Raw genomic sequence first — 16,287 nt, forward strand, 5'->3', positions numbered from 1 at the left:
GGCATTAATTAATAAAATCTTCTGACAATACACCAGGATTTAATGGCAACTGACCTTGTGTGTTTTTCTAAACACTAGCAAATATAAGGACTCTTCAATTTATATATTTTTCTGTTGGATAAATAAGGACTGACATGTTGCATATTGAATATGTTCATTGGACTTTGTCATTCAATTTTGAGGGTATATTGTCTTTTCCATATTGCCCGAGCAACTCTGAGCAACAGTCTGGCTGCAGCTGGATGGCCCCGATGCTGGTAATTACCAAAATTGCAAAAATGTGCCACTCATGACCACATGCATTTGTGTCTGCATCCTGCCCATTAAGAGAGCCCATTAAATTTGATGCATGCTTAGAATAAATTCACCACATGCTCCTCTAGAATGACATTGCAATTGATACAGCAGGTGGGGAGTGCAGTATTTTGCAGGAAATGAATGGAACTTCTGGCACAAACCAATGGATTGAGTTTGTTTGTACAAAGTATCAGTGTGCACAGGGCATGCATTCAAACTGCAGCCCATGTAGAGTTAACATGGGGTCCATTTGTTTATTATAATGTTATTTAGTAAGGTTTTTATTTTTTGTTTAATTGAAAACAGCATGGATAAATGAAAAAGGAAAGGCTAAGAAAGTTTGTGTACCACTGATTGATTGACTACAGCTCTTTGCGCTCAGGAGTGTTTTTAGTGTCACACTCTGCCTATTTACTGCCTGCTTAAGCCAGGCAATCACTGATAAGGCCTCAGAACATTATTTGTTTTCCCTTTCCTCACCCCTCCCATGAGATGTTAAGTGCAGGGAAATGAGCAGCCAGCGCTGTTGTGTTGATGTTCAGATTTGGAGAACATGAGGGAGCGTTTTATCCTTGATACACTCCAAGATTAACGCAGTAAACATTTCACTTCATCTGACTTTGATGTTGCTGTGGCTTAGTGGTAGAGCGGGTCATCCATCAATTGGAAGGTCAGCGGTTCGATACGGCCATATGTCGAAGTGTCCTTGGGCAAGACAGTGAACAGACAGTGACCCCCTAATTGTTCTGTGAATGATTAGTTAGTTTCCTTGGACTGATAAGCAGTTAGCATCTGCCATCAGTGTATGAATGTGTGTGAATGGGGTGAATGTGATATGTAGTGTGGGAAGCGACTTGAGTGGTCAGAAGACTAGAAAGGCCCTGTACAAGTACAGTCCATTTACCATTTATTACTGAGGTGATATCCAAATCCACAAATCATACTGCAAACAGTTATTTCTAGGGTTAACTAACCGCTGGACCATCTAGATACAGATGTATTTAAATTAAAATCACATTGATTAAACAAAACCAACTTATTATGCAACCTCAATCAACCAATCAATAATTTGATATGATACTGCGTAGCTACATGTTACTTAGTAACGCAACCAGCAGAAATTCTGAGGTTCAGTTTTAGTAGTTTGTTTGGAGGTTTGAAACACCAAGATGGCGGCACGTGTAGATGCAGCGGCCAGTAGCTCCCTCAAATGATGCTACATTTGTTTTTATTTGCAATTTTTTCTCCTTAATTACTGAATCACATATTACCTATGACAGAAAAAACACTCAACATCAGAAAAGGAAACGCAGGGAGTAGATTAAGTGCAGTGGACCTTGAGACTATCACTGCCCACAATATGTTCTGACCCTCCAGCCAGACCAAACACCACCACAAGTGGTGTGACCGCCCTAGGAAGAGGTGGAAGAGAACCAGGATAAGAGCTAAGCTAACCTAGATTGGACGTAAGGCTACTGCACTACCCAGTCTACTCCTGGCTAATGTCCGGCCGCAGGATTGTAAAATGGATGAAGAGGGACTCAGGCTAAGACTCAACAAAGGGAAATCCAAGACTGTTGTGCCTACATCTTTACAGAGACCTGGCTCCACCACAACATCCTGGATCAAGCTATTGCACTCATTGGGAGGAACGTGTTCCGCATTGATAGAACACAAGACTCCGGTAAGACGAGGGGAGGTGGACTCTGTTTACATCAATGATGTTTGGTTCTCAAACATAGGCAAAGTTGATGGACAGTGTTCCCCAGATGTTGAATTTTCCCCAAGATGTCGCACATATTATCTGCCCAGAGTGTTCTGTTGCTGCTGTTTACATTCCCCCAGATGCAAATTCAACAAATTGCATCAGCATCTGTCATCAGCAGTCACATGACAAAACAACCAGAAGGTATTTTTATTGTAGGTGCCGATTTAATCAAACAGACCTGGCAGCTACAAAACCCTCCCCTGCCCCCACTTTGGACAATCAGACCACATTTCCCCGTGGTCTGAACTAGCTAGTCAATTACTGACATTTTTAACATATCACTGTCACAGGAGATTGTTGCTATCTGCTTCAAGACAGCCATCATCGTCCCTGTACCTAAAAAGTCTGCAGTGTCTAGAATAAACGACTACTGCCCTGTGGCTCTTACCTCTATTCTTATAAAGTGATTTGAGAAACTGGTTCTCCAGCACATCAAAGACAACGTCCCAGCCAACCTGGACCATCACCAATTTGCATTCAGAGCCAACAGATCCACAGAGGATGCCATCTCAGTCTTCACACACCTTGAGAACAACACCAACATCAGTATGCTGTTGATTTCAGCTCAGCATTCAACACAATCACCCCCATAAAACTGATTGGAAAACATAGCACTCTGGGCTTGAGTACTACACTGTGCAACTGGATTTTGGAATCCCTCACAAACAGACCCCAGACAGTTCAGATTGTCAGTCACACCTCCTCCACTTTAGTGCTGAACACCGGAGCTCCAACTGCTGTGTGCTCATCCCCCTCTTGTTCTCGTTGTACATCCATGACTGCAACTCCCAACGTGGAGAGAACTCTCTTGTGAAGTTTCCGGATTACACTACCATCATCGGCCTGATTTCAAACAATGATGACAATTCATGCAAAATATAGAAGGTGAGAATGGAAATTGATACAAATAGCAGCTGCACCTGGTTTATCATTGCAGACTGACCCCTGCGGCAGACGAAACTCTAGAGTTTAACATGTAGGGAAAGCAGGTGTAAAATCTGCAACTCACCAAAACAGAAAGATGAAAAAAAAACAACAAACAAAACAAAAATTATCCACCATCTATGCCCCTCTAAATTTGGACCCTTGGCAGTGGAAAATGACTGTGTCCAGCATGGTCTGGACTCTAGGAAGAATCTCCAACTCCTGCTTTTATATACAGTAGCTCCTCTGACTCCAGATAATTAGTAAATCAATTAACTTATATCAATGATTTATCTCTTACCCAATAGATAAATATTATAAGTTAAGAGTGAAGACACATTTCTACATTTCTAATTTACTCTTAACATGTTAAGAGTAAATTTTATCAAAACTGCTTAAAGTCAGCATTGTCTTCCAAAACACATCGCAACACCCTCCCTTTATACCACACTTGGTGCATTCCCCCAGGAGACTGACCATATGGACTGGGATTGGATTGGCAGTTCCTGGGCACGGCTAAAAGTTGGCTGAGAGATCCCTGACCTGTCAGCCAGTTCCCTTTGAAAAGTGCCAGTTGCCAGAAATCTGAGGGTTGTCAGTGTCGTAAGAGTGTCACGGAGGGAACCAGGGAACACAAGGGAATGGGACCCAAACGCAGATTTCGAGGGAGAGCAGAGGCAGTTCAGTAAATATATTACAAGGGAAGGCTTACATGAATAGTCAGGCAGGCAGAGGTCCAAAACGGGAAGGCAGTCCAAGACAGGCAAACAAATCCGACAAGAAGCAGGCAAGGTACAAAATCCAAAAATCTATGCAAGGTCAACAAGGAACAGAAGAAAAGTCCAAACTGAACAGAAGGGAAACCACATGCAAATGCAAATGATAAACTGACACTGAACAAAAGAAAAAACCTGGACTAAATACACTTAGGTAGGGGAGACAATGAGACACAGGTGCAATTAATCAAGGAGGGGCCAACAATCTAAACTGGAGGGAAAGCAAACAAAGACAGGAAGTTAAACAACAAGAGAACAGTTCTTGAAAATCGAATCGGCTCATTCATCATCATTGGCCAGACAATCTTGTTGGTCCCTAAAAATTTGCTCTCTCCGAAGTCTTCCATTCGCCAAATCTTCCAACAGTGCCAAAGCAGCCATTGTTCGTCATTACGCATCATAACTGCATGCCTTTTTATACCCATCCATTTGATTGTATCTGAAAAGCTACCCAATTGCGTAACACCTTAAGGTGTTGGAATTAGCCTGATTGTAATTGACATCAAAAGGGCCATTATCTCATTGACAGTTCTGCGCAATGAACATATGCTAACACTATATGGAACTATGCACTCGTATCTGCCCGAGTGAAAACAGCGTTTGTTTAACCGTAATTTGTCCTACTGTTCACCTTATTATTTATGAGAATACATTTCATAACATGCAAATATTGTTTAATAATTACAGATCCAATGAAATATGATTCCTGATTAAACTGTAAAAAAGATTTATAATATGTCAGAGGTAATATTTAGATATATTTTACACAATCGTTTCATCCATCTGCTCATTTCTCCAGTTTATGTGCATACGCATGGGTCAGAGTTACCGTGGAGGTGGGCACATTCTCCTGTTGTTTGTTGGTTTGTTTTTTATAAATCCCAAAGTTTGCATAGAAAGTTGCATACACCTTCTTTTGTGCCATGCAACGTTTATAAATGAGGCCCCTGGACTGGTAATCGGCAGTGCAAGTTCTCACAGCCCTTCTTATTATTACACACTGATGGCTCTTGAAAGCAACGCTCCTTATTGACACTAAGCCTTTCTCCCTCACTGGTCTTGTGGACCTCACCTGCAAACACTCTCCTAACTAGTGCAGACAAAGAATAGGGAAGAGAGCACATGCACAGGTAGTCATCTCGGGTGTTGTTGGGCAGATGAGTGGCCATAGAGAGGCATGTTGTGGTCTTATTTTAAGTTTAGAGAATTATTTTATAGTTTGTTTTTAAATGTTTGTGTGTAGTATAGGTCATAAGCAGTCTTGATAATTCAGATATGACACATGACTTGTGAAGGTATTGTATCTTGTTTTAAAATGACTATTTCCCTCACTTTTTTTGTTTTTTAATATCTCGTCTTGTGTTTTCTGAGTGTATAGCCCTTAAACATTACTAACTTCAATGACGTAAATCATTTAAATGCCTGTAGATCAACCATGAATGTATGTGGACTAATAACTTTACCTCTACTCATATTGTGGGACCTGACCGCTGCTACTTTCCTGTAGCCTTACTTCCATGTAACATTATTTGTTTATTTTATATTGAATATTTAGCTGGCCTTTAATTTCTTGATTGATCTTTTATTATATTGATTAGCAATATGAATACTGGCTTACAATTTTTTTTATAGTAAACTGGCGGTCGATCTTGCTGAGTGCCTGCTGGATGAGTGTGGCCTTCCCTCTCCCTACATATGGTGGCAGTAGAATGCACAATCACCCCCTTCTGGTTTGCTTTGTGTGTGTTTTAGGGTGTTTGTGCACAAGAATGTGGTGGTGTTTCAGCCTCCCTTTCTGCTGAAAAATGTTTATTAACTTGTTATGAGCATTTATATTTTTTGGTATAAACTTAGTGCCTATATTTATCTATTAATTTTCATTTGTATGATTTTTAACTAAAGCAATTAATGTATTGTTTTCAAGAATTGGGTATTTTAGCATTGCACTGTAATAAAACTGCCCATCCCATATAACAATCCACATCTGTCTTTATTTGTAAACTTACCTGGTCTTGATGAGCCTTCTGCTTGGTCACAAAATCAGGATATGTTAACAGAGGTGTGGATTATATCTTTTGTATTGTATTGCATTCCTTTAAAGGCAACAAGTTTGTTGGGACTGGAGAGGTGGGAGTACCTTCCCCTGTACATGGATCTAGCCTGATATAAGAGTCTCATTCCTAGTGTCTGCCATGGCTGCTGAGTTGGAGGAGCTTGTGCGACAGCTTCAGGCCAAAAAGGAATAGCTTCTACAAGGACAATCAGAGAACCAAGCTGGCCCTTACAACCCTGCTTCTATGTCTGCTGCTCCCACAGCCTCCCCCATCTCATCATACTCTTCTTCAGAGAGCCTGGTGTGTGTGTACGTGTGTGTGTGTGTGTGTGTGTGTGGAAAAGGTCCAGGCTAGGATTAGGTTCAGGAAATTGGTGCCCCTTGACCAGGCTTATGTCATGTCTGATCATTTGGAAGGTGAAGCTAAGGATGAGATACGCTATAGGCCTAAGGCAGACAGGGAAGATCCAGAGACAGACAATACCTGGTCTGCTAAAGATGACTGGGGATGTTTGTATTCCAGTTGGTTTTTTGTTCCCATTTTCTTTCCATTGTGAAAAAGTAACCTCATGCTGGTTGTGTACTGTGGAGGGCTCTGTAAGTACAATAGGTGTTTGTGTTTACATGCAGAGAAATGTGACATACAGCGATAGGTCCTCATGGATATTTGAAGGGATTTTGGTAGGTGCATTTAATTTGTCTTTTTTTACAAGGTGTGACTGAGGATGGCCTATCAATAAAAAGGGGTGGCGTTTTAAACAAGTAGATATATAACTGACTTACTACCAAGTCCAACACTGAACAGAGACTAGCTGACATTTGAGAAACTGAAGATGAATCGATTATTGATGCTGTGTATCTCTGGCAACAATCACTGTAGAGAAACACACTGTGAAACATTTGCAGATGATTTGAATGATTATGTGATCTGCTATGATTTTTTTTTTCAATAAAATGTGTGCTAATGTTAAAGATAATTCATAAAAATTTGACTCAGATATATCTTCTTTTTTGGTATGTGTTCAGTTTTCCACCAAAACATGTAGAGGAAAAAAACAGAACCTTAATACATTGTAAATGCCAATTTGTTCACTCAACTTTAAAGTTTATTGGAAACGGCTTGCACAGAAAACATTTAGTGAAGTAAAGTACAATAACATGAAAAGTTATGAGTACACCTGACACAAAATAACTGCCTCATATGACCCTCATCTGACAAATTTTTTGTCAGTTCAACAGAACTTTCTACTCCCTCTGGATGAGTGTTAACTGTAACATGTTGACAGGATGATCTGGCACAGGGTGCAATGGGATGTGGTATCAGAAAAAGCCACATTCTGACAGTCTATAAGTAAGTATTGTATGTCTAAAACATCTTGACTCAGGCCATTTATTATAAATAATATTACAGAGTAGTAGGTTTCCCAGAGTATTATTATTAACTGTCTCATTTTGCTGATGTAGGACATTGCATGCCAGAATTGTTAGCCACGCAATTTGCAGAACTCTACGGATGGCATCTGTCCTTTCATCTTTCTGTCTGTCCATCTGTCTGTCCATTGGTCTGTCACTTTGGTCCAGATTGGAATATTTTGAAAACTATTGGATAGAAGGTCAGAAAATTTTATATTGACATTCACTATCCCCAGATGATGAAGCCTACTGACATTGGTAATCCACTGACTTTTCCTCTAGCGCAATAAGGTTGAAGGTTTGGTTTTGAGTGAAATACCATTAAAAGTACAAGATAGGTGGCCATTAAATTTGGCAAAAATATTTAAGGTCACCAGAGGATGATTCCCAATGACTTCTCCTCTAGTGCCACTATGAGGTTGACAGTTTTGGTTTGAGTGAAATATATTGAAAATGATTGGATAAACAGCAGGTCAATGTTTCACTTATCCATTGACATATCTAAATCTGCTTGATGGAAAATTTGGTAGACATTCCTAGTTCCTGGATGATGAGCCCCTGACTTTTCCTCCAGCACCAGCAGGTTGATGTTTCTTCTTTTGAGTGAAATATCTTCACAACTATTGGGTGGGCTGCCACACAATTTGGGACAGACATTCATGTTTCCCACAGGATGAATTGTGATAACTTTATCATCCCGATTCACCGATTTCACGACGGTATCAGCTCTACAACACTGGAGCAATGGTGGCAGCTCACAACCGGAAAATTTTATTTAATCCAACATGGAGCTAAATCTACTCAAGATGTACTGTTTTCTAACTGTAGCATAATGCATTAGAACAGTTTGGAAAAACTCTCACGTGAAAGGGGATTAAGGAAAACAATGGGGGAAATGTGTGGTCTCAACAACATCTCTCAATATCAACAGCCCCACCAGCAACAAGTTCCACGCTGCTCATTTCTTCTAACATTAATGCAAAGTCCATAAGAAGGTACGCCAAGAACACTAAAATATATTATTTACTAATCCACTGTTATAGTAAGTCAACATGAATATTTGTGACTGATGGACCTGTAGCTTTCCACAATATACAAAGTTAACTGGCTACCATGTAGTGTGGCTATGTAAGTTCACTGTAGGCCAGATACATCCTTGTTCTCCTAGATAGGTTAGAGCAGTGTTGGCCACTGCTGCAGACCACAGCTCTTTTTTTTCTGAATTCCTTTTGGACAGATAATATGTCACTCAAAAACTCAAGCCAATAGGATGTGTCAAATAGTAAACGCCCTTTACTGCTGACAAATGGAACTTGTTGCTCATTTCATTCCAGTCTTTTCACAGTTATTTTCTGATAATGTTTTTCTGTTTTCAGAAACCTGGATAAACCCTTAAGCCATTTTTGAGAAACCTGCACATGCTAGATGTAGTACTGCAATAGAAACCATGATACTGTAGCCTGTAAACATCTCATCCAGGTCTCTGATCATTCTCTACCATGCTTGCAGGTGTGTCATAAACTCAAGTTGTGTAGTAGTTAGTCAGTTAAACAGAAATTATTATGGTAAGTGAAGTAACGATGATTACTGAAATAAAAGGAATGTCTGACTTGTGCAATGCAGATCATAAATTGTATTATTGCTATTGTTTTCTATTACTAGTTATTACATGAAGAAGTTAAATTCCGCACAGGGGTAAATGCAGCAGAATTTAGACAGCCAGAGTTCAACTCAGTCGGTACAGAAATCAAGGGCTGAGATGTTCAGGAATCAAGACACACCTGCAGGCAATGGTCAGACACCTGGATACTGTTATGATCATGTATTCAGGCATATGAATAACCATGCTTCTCATGTAAATGCCATATCCTGAATATGATCAAAACCAGATTATTAATGTGCATGTAAAAGTACTCACTGTGTTTCTGTGTTCAAGTCCCTTTAAAATTTTATTATATGGTCTATATGCTTTTACAGATTTAAATTCAAATGCTTCAGTGGTGCTTGAGACATTTAGATAGTTTCTCATTATTGTTTTATTATTGAAATTATTATTGAATAACTAACAAGCAGTTGCCAAACAGCCAAAAGCTACAATCACAGCTGAGTGACTGGCAACAGGCACAGATCAGCCAGAGGCAGCTTTCATAAAACGATGTACAACAACAGGAAAAAAGGCACAGTGATCAATCTCACCTTGTTCAGTCTCTCATCTGATCTGGCATTCACACAAGGCTCAGTTAGCCACCTCTGGTGTGTTACTTGCTATGGACACCATGTGCTCATTGACTCACTTCATAGCTGCATGGCAGACCTACATAAACACTGTATTTGTCAAATTTAAGAAATTACACAAATTAATGACATTACTCACTCTCAAGTTCCATCCCAGACAGTGTTCATCTTTACTGGGAGATCTAGGTGGATTTTGACACTTGCGCTTGATTCATTTTATTACAGCTGTCCCAAGACTTTAGATCCACTTAAAATGATGTCACTCGCTACAAAAATGCTTTCATCCACAAAAACAACCAAACTTGATAAATTGATCAGCTGTGTCATTCCTGAGGTATGTCTGTTTTCTGTCTTCTGGTCAGCACTGACAAACACACTTTTACCTCCTACTCATGCAATGTGCTTGGCTGCTGTCACATTGAGTCCAACTATATGTTTTGTCAGAAAATTAAGTTGATTCTCTGTACACTATAAAAAAAAAAAAAATTTTTCATTTTGGGTTTGGATATCAATTCAATTCAATTTTATTTATATAGCGCCAATTTATGACAGACGTTATGTCATTGCACTTTTCCTATTGAGCAAATCTGGACCATACTCTTTATAATATTATTTACAGAGACCCAACAAGTCATTCCAAATTACAACACTTGTCAAGTCCAGGTGAAGTCAAAAATGTAAGGTCTTTTTATTTATTTGTGTAGTCTACAGTCATCAGATTCCTGACTTGAGTCCAACTCGAATCCAAGTCATGTTCCACATTAATTCAAGGACACACACACACACACACACACACACACACACACACACACACACACACACACACACACACACACACACACAGTAATTAATGCATTGGTGCTGACTGTGATGCATATAAACAAACCTTGTAGGAGCCTCATGTTGTGTTAAGTACAAAGCTTGAGTCAGGACATGGTAAGCCTAGCTTATTATAAAGACTGGAAGCAGGGGGAAACAGCTAGCCTGACTCTGTCCAAAGTTGAGTGCTCACTAATGAACATATATCTTGTTTGTTTAATCTGTACACAAATAGAAATGTAAAAATGAAAAAGTTTGTGGTATCGTGAAAGTTAAGAGCTAGAGCTAAATAGCTTCGTAAAGTATTGCTGTCACAGTGAGGTTGCCAGGTTTGGTACCATTGTACCTGTACAGATACGAAAACCAAAACATGTGCTCACTCAATGTATCTGACAACCCAAGCTATAGTTGTACTAGGCAGATGGATAAACTGTTGTCTGACCCACCCACTGCACATGTCTTTGTAACTGTATAAAAGTGTGTAAAGTATGAGTGTGCAAAACTGAATGCTATTTTGGTAATGCTTTAGATTATGGCCTGCAATGGACAATGTAATTCTTCCCAGTTTACACTGTAATTTTCTAAAGTCTTAAAACTTTAAATGTTTTTAATTTTAATGTTGTCATGGAATAGAAACAGCTAAATTCAGCAGGGTTCCTTTCATTTACTGTATCAGAAACATTCATTTGAAATCCCAGTAGTTTACTGATTATTTTGTGAAAGACAAATTATTTTTTGCCAAAATTAAGTAAAAACATATGATTGATTTGGTTAACTCAAAGACATGAAAAAACAGCATGGTATGCAGAAGGAAAGTAAAACAACCAGAAGGCATGTACGAGACTAATGAGACGGGAAGTATAAAGTAAAGAAGGAAGGAAGCCATTTCTTCCAAACCTGAGACGGAATGCATTCCATTGCAAATTGTCAACTTGGCCATGTAGAGTGTGAGAATTCTATCTGATAAAAGGTTTTTGACGTCATCCAAGTCAACAGATGATGACCAGATGGATAATGTCCAAATCAACATCATAGACTTTCTGATAGGGTAATGGGGAAATGAGCTTTCTTTGTTGAGGCTAACGCTGAGTGGCTCCCTCTGTGATGTTTACAACATTGATACCAATCAAACTTCAGGCATCACTCCAAACATCCCGCCTGGATGCCACTGTTTTCCAGCCTCACATGCAACTGCACAATGTCAACACAGTTTTATCTTCCCCTGCAAAATCTAAACACCATGTGTGCTCAGCAAATGAATGACCAACACTGCTCATAGAGAAACTTTAGATTAATCATAAATCACCATAAATTCACTTTGATTCTATTAGTGCTATGTGATCTGGTCATTCCATGATACCTGAGGCAGGCAGCAGTCCTAGTTGATCCAGTCCTGTTACATTCTTGAAGCCTGGGGTACATAAAGAAATGCAACTGGATATTAAGCTCATAAATAACTATACATGCAGTCTTCATTAGGAAAAAAACAATACTGTAAAAAACAATGTGGATGGCTGCTGTTTGAACAGGTAGTGGCTCTTAAACCCAAACAGCGCAAATCAACATTTGATGACCAACATCATGAATGAGATGGAAACTTGAGCAGTGGAGTGATTGGAAATACATTTCAAGACACATGTGACTCAAACCACTCAGGAATCTTCCTGAGTTTCTGCTGTTTACCCTGCCTATTTTCACCTGAAACGGAGCTTCTTTTGTTTCCATGATGGCCCAGTAATCAGTAATCAGGCCTATTGTTTTCTGGCTGCACCTCCCTCATCACTGTTAAGTACCTGATTAGCAAATCAACTCCTTCCTGAGGGCAGGGCTTAAGTAACACAGAGTAGCTTAAATTTTTGTGTTCTCAGACCATTTTTCACAATTGAGAATGACTTCCGGATGGGAGCCGAAACGTCTTGATTCTGAAAACAGTGTCCAGATGACTATGATTAAAACCTTTTCTACGATGTTTGCACAAGATAGTCAACCTCTTTCTTCATGACTTCCCTCTTAACTGGATTAACCCAATAGGCATGCTGCTTGATTGGTATAGGGTTAGTCAGAATAATGTCATGAGTTATGACAGAAGTTTGGAAGGGAATGCCACGGGAAGTCACATGTGTTTCTTAAAGTCATCATGCTGGGAGATGAGACAAGTAGTGGGGCAAACTGGACAATACCTCAGTATTACTTAGCCTTGCCCTCTGTGGTGTAGCATTACGCATCACCAACTCATCATCATCACCACCACCATCATCAGGAGAGCTCACTTTTGAAAGGGAAGCCATAGGTGAGACAGCAGTCTTCACATCATGGGTTGTGGATGACCTGTTTCAATCTTCTCGGGAGCGATACAACTACATCATGTTGACATGACACTCTGGTGCGTCGCCTGTGGTCACGGGTTTGGATAGCGTAATTGGTTTCACTGATTCCCAGCTTTAGTCTTTGGCAACAGTCCCACACAGTCAACAATTACTCTTTCAAATGCCTCACCCATTACTGGAATGGGGCAAAGAAGAGCAGGGAGAACCACTTGATTAGGTTTGCCTGCAACTTGACACACATGGCAGGTTCGAAAATGATGAACAACAACAGTCCTGGCCAAAAGAAATGTTTGAGGACTTGTCATAGGTTTTTGTGACCCCCATGTGTCCTGACCATGTGTGGTCATGAACTAAGGACAGCACCTGAGAATGATAGCCTGGTAAGTCACACTCCAGTCCACATCCTCTGAGACTTCACTAGTCCAGTAACGCATCAACAAGCTATCATCAAAAACGTAGGCCATTTTCTTCTTCCTGGCTAAGAACACAGGAGTGATATTTTGAAAGGCTGATATCACCTTGTTGTGCTGCGATGAATTCTTCCAGGGTGGCTGGCAGTTTTACAACCTCTGGACTGGAGAGAGATGACAGCTGGTTGGACCTCAGGCTGACTTTTGGATGTAGTCATAACAGCATCAGGAAACTGCTCTGTAACCAGAAAATAGTCAGTATCTTCACTGGCTGCTGATCTTTTGGATCCCCAGTTAGTGAAACAAAGCCCTCTGAATTAAGGGTTTGAAAAAGGGATCAAAATCATGGTCTTCATTTTGTGATGTGGTAAGCTAGGCAGAAACTGCTGTTTACACTTCAGAGAAAGACAATCAGCAATAATGTGACCCTTCTTGTTAACGTAGAAGCACTTACGATCCCCATGTGGAAGTGAGGGTGGCCAGGATAATGTCTCATGGTGATACTGAAACTCTGAATGGGCAGAAGGAAGACACAAACACATTTTTATGAGTTAGAACAAATTCATCGGCCAAGACAGTTTCTTTAGACAGTGTAGTCACATTTTGTTCATTTAAGAACATCACCATCTTCTCTGGTAAAGCACTCTTAAAATCTTCCAATAGCATTAACTGATGAAGGGATTCAAAACTTTCCTTGACCTCATTAGCGGCACACCATTTGTCAAAGAGAACTCGTTTTTCTTGTGCAAATTCAACCAAGGTTTGACCACTGGACTATTTATGGATCCAGGATTTTTGCCTGTCGGCCTTTGGCACAAGCCCATAGGCACGTAAAATGAACTCATTAAGCACACCATATTACAAGCCGTAACCTGATTTAGGAGGTCATAATCTATTTTACGCACCATCTGCTTTTCCTCTGTCTCTAGCTGAAGGCGGGCGAGGCAAACTTTTAGCTTGGCATCCACACTGGATCCACGGAACTCTGCGGCGAAATGCTCAAAACGAGGCAAAGTTGCGGGAGGAGCCTCACATTCGACAATGTCCCCTGCTGTGTTGCCAGTGCGGCTTGTTCCTCCTCGTTATCTAGAACAGAGGAAGCACCTGGTCCAACAAAAGGAACATTGTCAAGAGAAATCTCAGCCCTAGAATGGGCAGGGTTAACAGGGACTACAAGGACCTTTAACTCAATTAGTTTTTCCAATGCCTTATTTTTGATTAATTTTTTAACACCATACTTTTATACAGAAATGTTAAAGTGTGATGCAATACACAATAATTCATCCTTGTGGCATAAATCAACCTTATCAAAACTAGGATTGTCAATAAAGTCCTATAAATAAAAACTCATTCTTACACCCAATGCCACAACTACAATGATTCATCAATATTGATTGTCTTATGGCTCAGGGAAAAGTATCCTGGAGGGGTGGGTATAAATAAACAAGTAAAGTGTGGGATATATTCACCGCTCACAGGAAACATCCATCACCACGGATACTGATAGACGCCTTGCTCCTGTTCCTGTCAGCTCCTGAGCCCAGCTGTTGTGTAATGAGTTGTTTTTGCTGTTTCCCTGCAAATCTTCTCTGTTCTCTCCAAAACACTGAAGGTATGTTTTTAAGTTTTTAAATGCATACATACATAATAACCTTTACCCTTGTAACAAAACTACATAACTGATGGGTGAAAAACAACACAGAAATTAGGGAGGCAACAAGCTAGATCAGTGCAGAAATGGTTTGAAATGGGTTATAGGTTGAAAGTGAATCAATGCATAACAAACAGAAGCAGGAGTGTAGGAGAATCCTGGAGCATTAAAGGAAGGAAAATTTAATTTTCTGTAGGTCTTTTAAATACGGCAAAGCTGAGCAGGACAAGGAGACCATAAAAATTTAAACCTACTCCAGGTATCAGCACTCATCTTATTTATCTCTTTAACAAGGTTTTATAGAACTATTCTGCTGCTACCCCTCCCCACCTCCCTAAAACAAAAGTCACATGAAATGTCATGATAAACCGTGTGATAATGGAACAAGAAAGGAGCCGTGACACTCCTGCCTTGGTCCAGACCTTTGAATCCACCCACTCCACCAAGTTGACTGCAAATGGAGTGTAATGAGTTGACAATCTGTCTGATATTAGGCAAGTGAGACTCTGCACTCAGCTGACACTGTGGAAAAGATGCATGTTGAATGTTTGCACTCACTGGCCAAGGGTCAGGATGGGTCAGATGTGCAGTCGCAAGCGGGCTGGGCTTAACAGTTTGTGAAAGGTACAACAATGCAATATAATAAAGAATTACATCATTATGGGTTAAGGTTAGCATTATTGTACCTCAACATTGTTAAAAAAAGTATGTGTCGGGCAGAAAGTCTTTCTGGCAGAAAGTCCTGAGGGCAAACTTCTCCCATGTGCGACCACCCCCTGATGAGCACTAAGTGACCCAAATCAAACACACCCACGATGTTGCATGACCAACAGGTGCGTGCTGGGTCTGGCTAAAATGCTAAATCCTAAAAATGCTCATGGTGGATCCTCCAGTGGTGACTTCTGCATTCACTTTCACTGTAAACTTTTACTTCCACTGAGGTGTGTGAGGCCTTTCAGCTGTTTTTGACAATAATCTCTGTCACAGTTGTGACTGCATTCAGCTCAAAATGTTTGAGAGGCTGAGTGGACTGGTTATTTCATGCTTTGAGAATGAATGAGCAGGCCAAAGTGGCTGAGACACTGACACGCTAGCCCAAGGTGCTAAAAGGCACGTGCAGCTCCTACCTCACATGCCATATTGACTGGAAGTCAATAAGAAGGTGCATCGCTCTGTGTAATGATCTCTTCTTTCATCCTCCCGCTCCACTGTTACTTTCCCAGTCTTCAGTCTTTGTACATGCATACTTGTAAAAAGTCAATTAGAAACCCACTTGTATACATGACCAAGAAATCAGAGATCAATCAGATCTCCAGGAGAAATCTACCTGGGGAAATCAGGTTTCTTTATTACTGTACCCCGATTATGAAAAAGAGATTTCTTGTTTATCTGACATTTAAGAAATCAGCTTACTGGAGAAAGCTGGCTGTAACCAGGTTATTTAAGTGCACGTAAATGCACTGATGGTCTCCAACAGAGAACCACAACAGAGGCCATTTTACAATTATCCACTGCTCAGATAGACTGCTGCAAACTGCAGTCTAAAACTGCAAATGAGTGATCACTGTTTCAACTGCATTCACTAAACTACTTTTGGTTCTCTTCACACAGTTT

The 16,287-nt window shown here is 40.2% G+C and overlaps 1 long non-coding RNA gene across 1 annotated transcript; it reads right to left on the bottom strand.

Moving 5' to 3' along the window:
- Positions 1-12,187: 12,187 nt before the first annotated feature.
- LOC122876313 lies at positions 12,188-15,744 on the bottom strand. The gene is made up of 4 exons (XR_006378052.1): positions 14,492-15,744; positions 13,928-14,126; positions 13,477-13,533; positions 12,188-13,260 (listed from the first exon to the last, which is right to left on the bottom strand). It is a non-coding gene; the product is annotated as an uncharacterized LOC122876313 (long non-coding RNA).
- Positions 15,745-16,287: the final 543 nt, after the last annotated feature.

The sequence above is a fragment of the Siniperca chuatsi genome, linkage group LG5 (genome assembly GCF_020085105.1).
Source record: "Siniperca chuatsi isolate FFG_IHB_CAS linkage group LG5, ASM2008510v1, whole genome shotgun sequence".
Lineage (NCBI taxonomy): Eukaryota > Metazoa > Chordata > Actinopteri > Centrarchiformes > Sinipercidae > Siniperca > Siniperca chuatsi.